The 6,000-nt window shown below is 42.0% G+C and overlaps 2 non-coding genes across 2 annotated transcripts; both read right to left on the bottom strand.

Annotated features, from left to right (window-relative positions):
• Positions 1-265: 265 nt before the first annotated feature.
• Positions 266-324, bottom strand: MIR1545B-2 (microRNA mir-1545b-2). Its single transcript, NR_127613.1, has one exon. It is a non-coding gene; the product is annotated as a microRNA mir-1545b-2 (primary transcript).
• Positions 325-2,683: 2,359 nt separating this feature from the next.
• On the bottom strand, positions 2,684-2,744 carry MIR1544C-4 (microRNA mir-1544c-4). The gene has a single exon (NR_127606.1). It is a non-coding gene; the product is annotated as a microRNA mir-1544c-4 (primary transcript).
• Between the last annotated feature and the right edge of the window lie 3,256 nt (positions 2,745-6,000).

Here is a 6,000-nt window from a genome sequence, read left to right as displayed (position 1 = left end):
GAGGCAGAGTGAAGCTGGCAGGGTGAAAGGTCACCACAACAGGCAAACTTCCCTCAAGACCTCCCTTACAAGAGCATCACAGAAAATACCAAATTTACTTATGAGCAGAAAAGACAGGAAAATGAATGTATTTTTGGAAGATGCAAGAGATCTGTAGACTCCTGACTGGAGCTTGGACTCTGGTGGCATTTGTGGCAGTCCACTGAAGATGCTGGGAGCAGGCAGACAGCATTGAGGGGAGTCGGTGTTGAGGGTAGCAGCTGAACCAATGCCCAGGATGGAAAGGTGGATTGCAAGGAGATCGCCTATCTATCCCAGAACACTGGGTCAGGTGCTAAGTGGTAGCTTTGTCGTCCATTACCCAGTTCACACAGATGCAGGTTGAAGATGGAGACTAGTGGCAGTAGTCAGGAGGGTGCACGTGGCCTACATGAGTAGGCACTAGAGCCAAGGTCAGCAGGCTGGTGAGCAGGCCTCTACCAGGAGGAAGCCGTGATGGAGGCACCACAAATATACAGGATACCAAGATTGAGCTGTGAAAGCAAAAGGATGTAATAGACAGAAGTCCATGACAGAAGTCATGCCTTCCACTAGAGAGCACATACCAACTGTATCCTCCTAAAGACCAAAGTGAGCGAGTGGGAGGGAAAAATGAGCACATCAGAAAAGAACATGATGATTGAAAGTGACTGTGGTGACAGGCAAGCTTAGAACATCTACTCAGAAATAGACAATATCTTAACACCCAGAGCAGTAACAGAAAAATTGGTAAAAGCCTTGAAAGGTAGACACCAAAATGATGATTACAAAATGAGAAACCTGATAAAATACGGGGGCCCAAATCCAACAAAACTAACTCCTTAGCTATCAGACTTCAACAAATGGTGAAATGTTAAAAGGTTCAGTGAAGAAATTAAATCCTGAAAAATTGGAATTGGACAATGAGCCAATCAATCCATGACACATCAAGAAAAACAGGTAATCAAAGGGGAGAAGCATGGAGAAATAACAGGAGAAAATGTGAACTGCCTCAGGAACAGCAACTGAATTGCCAAATATATGGAAGACTATTTCAGAATCATTGGACTAACTGACACATGAGTAACCAACGAGTCTTGACATCCAATTATAAGAAACATGTCCAGATCAATTGTAGGCAGAAGGCAAAGTCACAATTGAAGGAATGCACTAGTGAACTCCAAAAAGAAATCCCCCAAGTGAGAACTGCCAGGAATGTTCTAGTTACTACCCCGAGCTTCACGGTCAACAATAAAAGACTGCAATTAAACAGCAAATAATATTTCTAATATGTTGGAACCACTGTGAGGATAACACAAGATTTCTCCTCTAGTCTTCTATAGAATTGCCAGCTCTGAAGTCTCTTCTCTCTGTTTTCTCCTGGACCTGAAATTCTGTGTGCTCAGATGCCACAGACTTAAACATTTTCCCTTCTCTGTCTCTTATCATCTCTGCCCTTTCTGTGATCTAAGTCTCTCTCCAAGTTGGATCATTGAGGTGAAAGGAGCCAACTTGCTCTGGGGCCATCTCTCCTAAATTGCGTCAAAGCTCAGACATTCTCTGTTGACCACAGTAGCTTTGCTCAGGATACTATGCCAACTGCTCATTCTGATAGAGCCCGGCTGACATGCCCACATGGAATTTCTCTGTTTGGCTGTTTCCATGCTTTTTCATGTTCTCTTGAAAGGCATCTCCAAGTTAGACATTCACTTTCTCATGATCATCTCGCAGTGTTTTTGTTTGGTTTGGTTTCTGTTTCCAGACCTGTTGAGGTTCTAAACACAGATTTATGGGGAAAATATTTTAATTTACCACCACATTTCATCAGTCCTGTTTTAATATAGTCCCTGGTTTGACCTCTGCTAATATTATCATGGTCTTTGCAATAGAAACTCTTCTTGCCAATCTACCAAGTTAACACCATCTTCATAACAGTAGAAGCTCATTTCCATATCCAGTTTCCAAGAGTTGCTATACTATCCATTGTCTCATTTGGTTCTCTGACAGTTGTTCAGAGGATCTCCTTTTTCACTCTTCATTTTGTCTTATGATTTGTCAAGCACAGTCTTGTTGTCTGATGTTGAAAAGGGTCTTGTGCTCTAATATTCTTTTTCCTTATCAGTTGTTTTGTTGCTCCCAGTATAAGAGATGAGAAAGCTTTCTTAGAAATACAAGTATTCCAAATTAGAAATGGCGTCCCACCTGAGACTTGTTTACTTACAGGATATTTTTTATAGGTACAGCCTATAAGCATAACAAAAGAACTTTTCCTGGAGAAAAGAATGCATTTGATTACATTTTGATGAGGAGGATAATTTTTCCATCTAATTCTTTGACATTCAGCAAAGGAATGGTATATTGAGCTCTGCACATTGGGCTTCTCTGAAGGGGTTACAGAGTGAGAGGTCTCAGCAGCGGCCAAACCTCCCCCATAATCTCCCCTACAATTGAATGATAGAACATCATTAATCAATTCATGAGAAGGATAGCCAGAAAAACTCACAGTGATTCCTTTGTGACACACGAGGCAGCTGAAGAAGACACAAGGAGAGGTCCACCGATGCAGAGGTGGAGTTGGCCCTTGGCGTGGCAGGTGTGGCAGGCACCTGAAGGTGCTGGCAGAAGGCAGCAGCAGTGAGGCAGCAGTGGTGGTGGTAGCAGCGGCACCAGTACCAGGGATAGAAAAGTGGTCTTTGAAGTTTACCGCTATTATATCCCTGGGTGCAGGGGCAGCTGCTAATGGTTTGCTCTGTAGCTCTTTATTGAGATTCAGAGGTGTGGTTCCAAGATGCACAGGAGTGGTGGTATTCTGGAGGGAGCAAATGCCCGGCCCGAGGAAGGACCAGAGCTTAGGTCAGCAGCCTAATGACCACATCTCTATGAGGAGGATACAGCCATGAGAGGTATTAGAAACCAACAAGAGACCAAGGTTGATCTGTAGAAGCTAAGAGGTGTAATAGACACAAGCTCAAGACAGTCATCCCTTCCACTGGGGAGTGAAGAAGGGTGTGTGAAAAATGAGCAACCAAAAAAGGACCTGATGATGTACAGCTCTTATGGCGAAAGGGAAGCTTATGGTATCAAATGAGAAATAGAGAATTTCTTCAAAACTAGATATAGGCAGAACAATTGGGAAAGATTTGAAAGGTGGCTATAAAGTTGATGAGTAGAGAATGAAGTGTTTAGTCAAATAGAGGACCCTCAAATCATGATGAAAATATCCCCTAAGGTATCAAAATTCGAGAAATGGTGAAAGGTATAGAAGCTAAATGAAGGAATTAGAATTTGACAAGTAGGAGCTAATGAATCCATGACACATCAGGAAAACAAGGTAAACAATGTACAAATGGTAAAAAAAAGTACAAAGTGTAGGAAAAGCAAGTGACCTGTAAAAATGGTGGAGGAGGGTGAATTCCAGTATCATTTAGCCACCTGGCAGTCACAATTAACCCACGAGCTTGTGATTTCAAAAAGTTTTAGAGAATCATGTCTGGGGAGATTTTAAGCAAAGGACAAAGTTACAATTGATAGTATCACCTGGTTGCTTCTGAAAAGAAATCCCCAAAGGAGAACTCCCAGGAATATTCCAGCTGGAACTCGTATCTCCAGGATCATGGGGAAAAATCCTGCAAACAAAGAGCAAATAAAACTCCAACACTGTGGAGCTACAGTGAGGATGCCACAAGATTTCTCCTCTATCGTTGTATCAGATTGTAAGCTCCCAGATTCCCTTCTCTATGACTCTCTGTTGCCTAGACCTTTTCTGTGTTCAGATCCCATGCAGTGAGATACTTTCAGTTCTCAGGCTCTCACCATCTCTCCCTGTCTGTGAGCTAAATTCCCTCCTAAAAAGGATAATCTAAGTGAGAGGCGGCCAACTTGCTCATGGCCAATCTCTTCCCAATTGCCTCAAAGCTCAGCTATTCTGTCAACCATTGAGTCTCAATTATCACAGTTTGCACACTCTGTCCACAACCTATAGACAGGGGCTGGACTGATGTCCCATCAAGAGAATTCTTCCTGCTAAACTGCTTCCATATTCTCTTGAAAGGCACATCCCAGCAAGGCACTCAGTCTCCTAAAGACCTTCCCAGAATTGTTTATAATCTGGGTTTTTGTTGGTTGGAATTTCCAGATCTGCTGGTGGTCCAGGCAGATTTTAGGTAAAAAGGTTCATATCATACCATATTTCATCAGGACTGTTTTGTTGACATTACTGGTTCTTTTATTGTACAACATCTGGTTTGACTTGTGATAATTTCATGATCACTTTGGAAATATAACCACTTGTAATCATGCTACCACATTATCATCCTCTTTGTAAGAAAAAAGTTTATTTTGATGCCAAGTTTTACAGAGGTGTTTGGCACCCATCTGCTTATTTAAATGTCTGGCAATTGGGCAGAGGATTAATGGATTTAACACATTTCCTTCCCCCAACCCGTTTTTATAAGTACATATAAATGCAATTTCGAATATTAGTTTTTGGTTTTATTTTTGGGTTCCACCTTACTTCTCCCAAGGCCTGACCAGGATGACAAGCACTCGGATATAGATTTTCCATGCATAATCCCTTTATAATTATTTGACCTGCAAAAGCATTTGATCCCCTAATATTTGCAGGATTTATTCCTTTTAACTCCTCTGGTCAATCTTTGATGCTGATAAGTATATACATTCTTTAGAAATACAAGCATGCCACATCACAAATGACTTTACTTCTGAAACTTGAGTGCTTACACGATCTGTTTTCTAAACAAACACTGTGATCATTCACTGTAACAGTGTAAGGTACAACAACATTTCTTGTGCAAACCAGTGCATTTGATTACATTTCTATCAATTATTCTTTTCATGTTTTCCGTTTGATATTCAGATTAGGCAGAGTATATAATCAGCATTGCATATTGGGAGGCAGAGTGAAGCTGGCAGTGTGGAAGGTCACCACAACAGGCAAACTTCCCTCAAGACCTCCCTTACAAGAGCATCACAGAAAATACCAAATTTACTTATGAGCAGAAAAGACAGGAAAATGAATGTATTTTTGGAAGATGCAAGAGATCTGTAGACTCCTGACTGGAGCTTGGACTCTGGTGGCATTTGTGGCAGTCCACTGAAGATGCTGGGAGCAGGCAGACAGCATTGAGGGGAGTCGGTGGTGAGGGTAGCAGCTGCACCAATGCCCAGGATGGAAAGGTGGATTGCAAGGAGATCGCCTATCTATCCCAGAACACTGGGTCAGGTGCTAAGTGGTAGCTTTGTCGTCCATTACCCAGTTCACACAGATGCAGGTTGAAGATGGAGACTAGTGGCAGTAGTCAGGAGGGTGCACGTGGCCTACATGAGTAGGCACTAGAGCCAAGGTCAGCAGGCTGGTGAGCAGGCCTCTACCAGGAGGAAGCCGTGATGGAGGCACCACAAATATACAGGATACCAAGATTGAGCTGTGAAAGCAAAAGGATGTAATAGACAGAAGCCCATGACAGAAGTCATGCCTTCCACTAGAGAGCACATACCAACTGTATCCTCCTAAAGACCAAAGTGAGCGAGTGGGAGGGAAAAATGAGCACATCAGAAAAGAACATGATGATTGAAAGTGACTGTGGTGACAGGCAAGCTTAGGACATCTACTCAGAAATAGACAATATCTTAACACCCAGAGTAGTAACAGAAAAATTGGTAAAACCCTTGAAAGGTAGACACCAAAATGATGATTACAAAATGAGCAACCTGATAAAATTCAGGGGCCCAAATCCAATAAAACTAAGTCCTTAGCTTTCAGACTTCAAAAAATGGTGAAATGTTAAAAGGTTCAGTGAAGAAATTAAATCTTGAAAAATTGGAATTGGACAATGAGCCAATCAATCCATGACACATCAAGAAAAAAGGTAATCAAAGGGGAGAAACATGGAGAAATAACAGGAGAAAATGTGAACTGCCTCAGGAACAGCAACTGAATTGCCAAATAAATGGAAGACAATT

This window comes from Monodelphis domestica, chromosome X, assembly GCF_027887165.1.
Source record: "Monodelphis domestica isolate mMonDom1 chromosome X, mMonDom1.pri, whole genome shotgun sequence".
Taxonomy (NCBI): Eukaryota; Metazoa; Chordata; class Mammalia; order Didelphimorphia; family Didelphidae; genus Monodelphis; species Monodelphis domestica.
The sequence above is the reverse complement of the archived record's forward strand: the minus strand, read 5'-3'. Positions and strand labels throughout refer to the sequence as shown.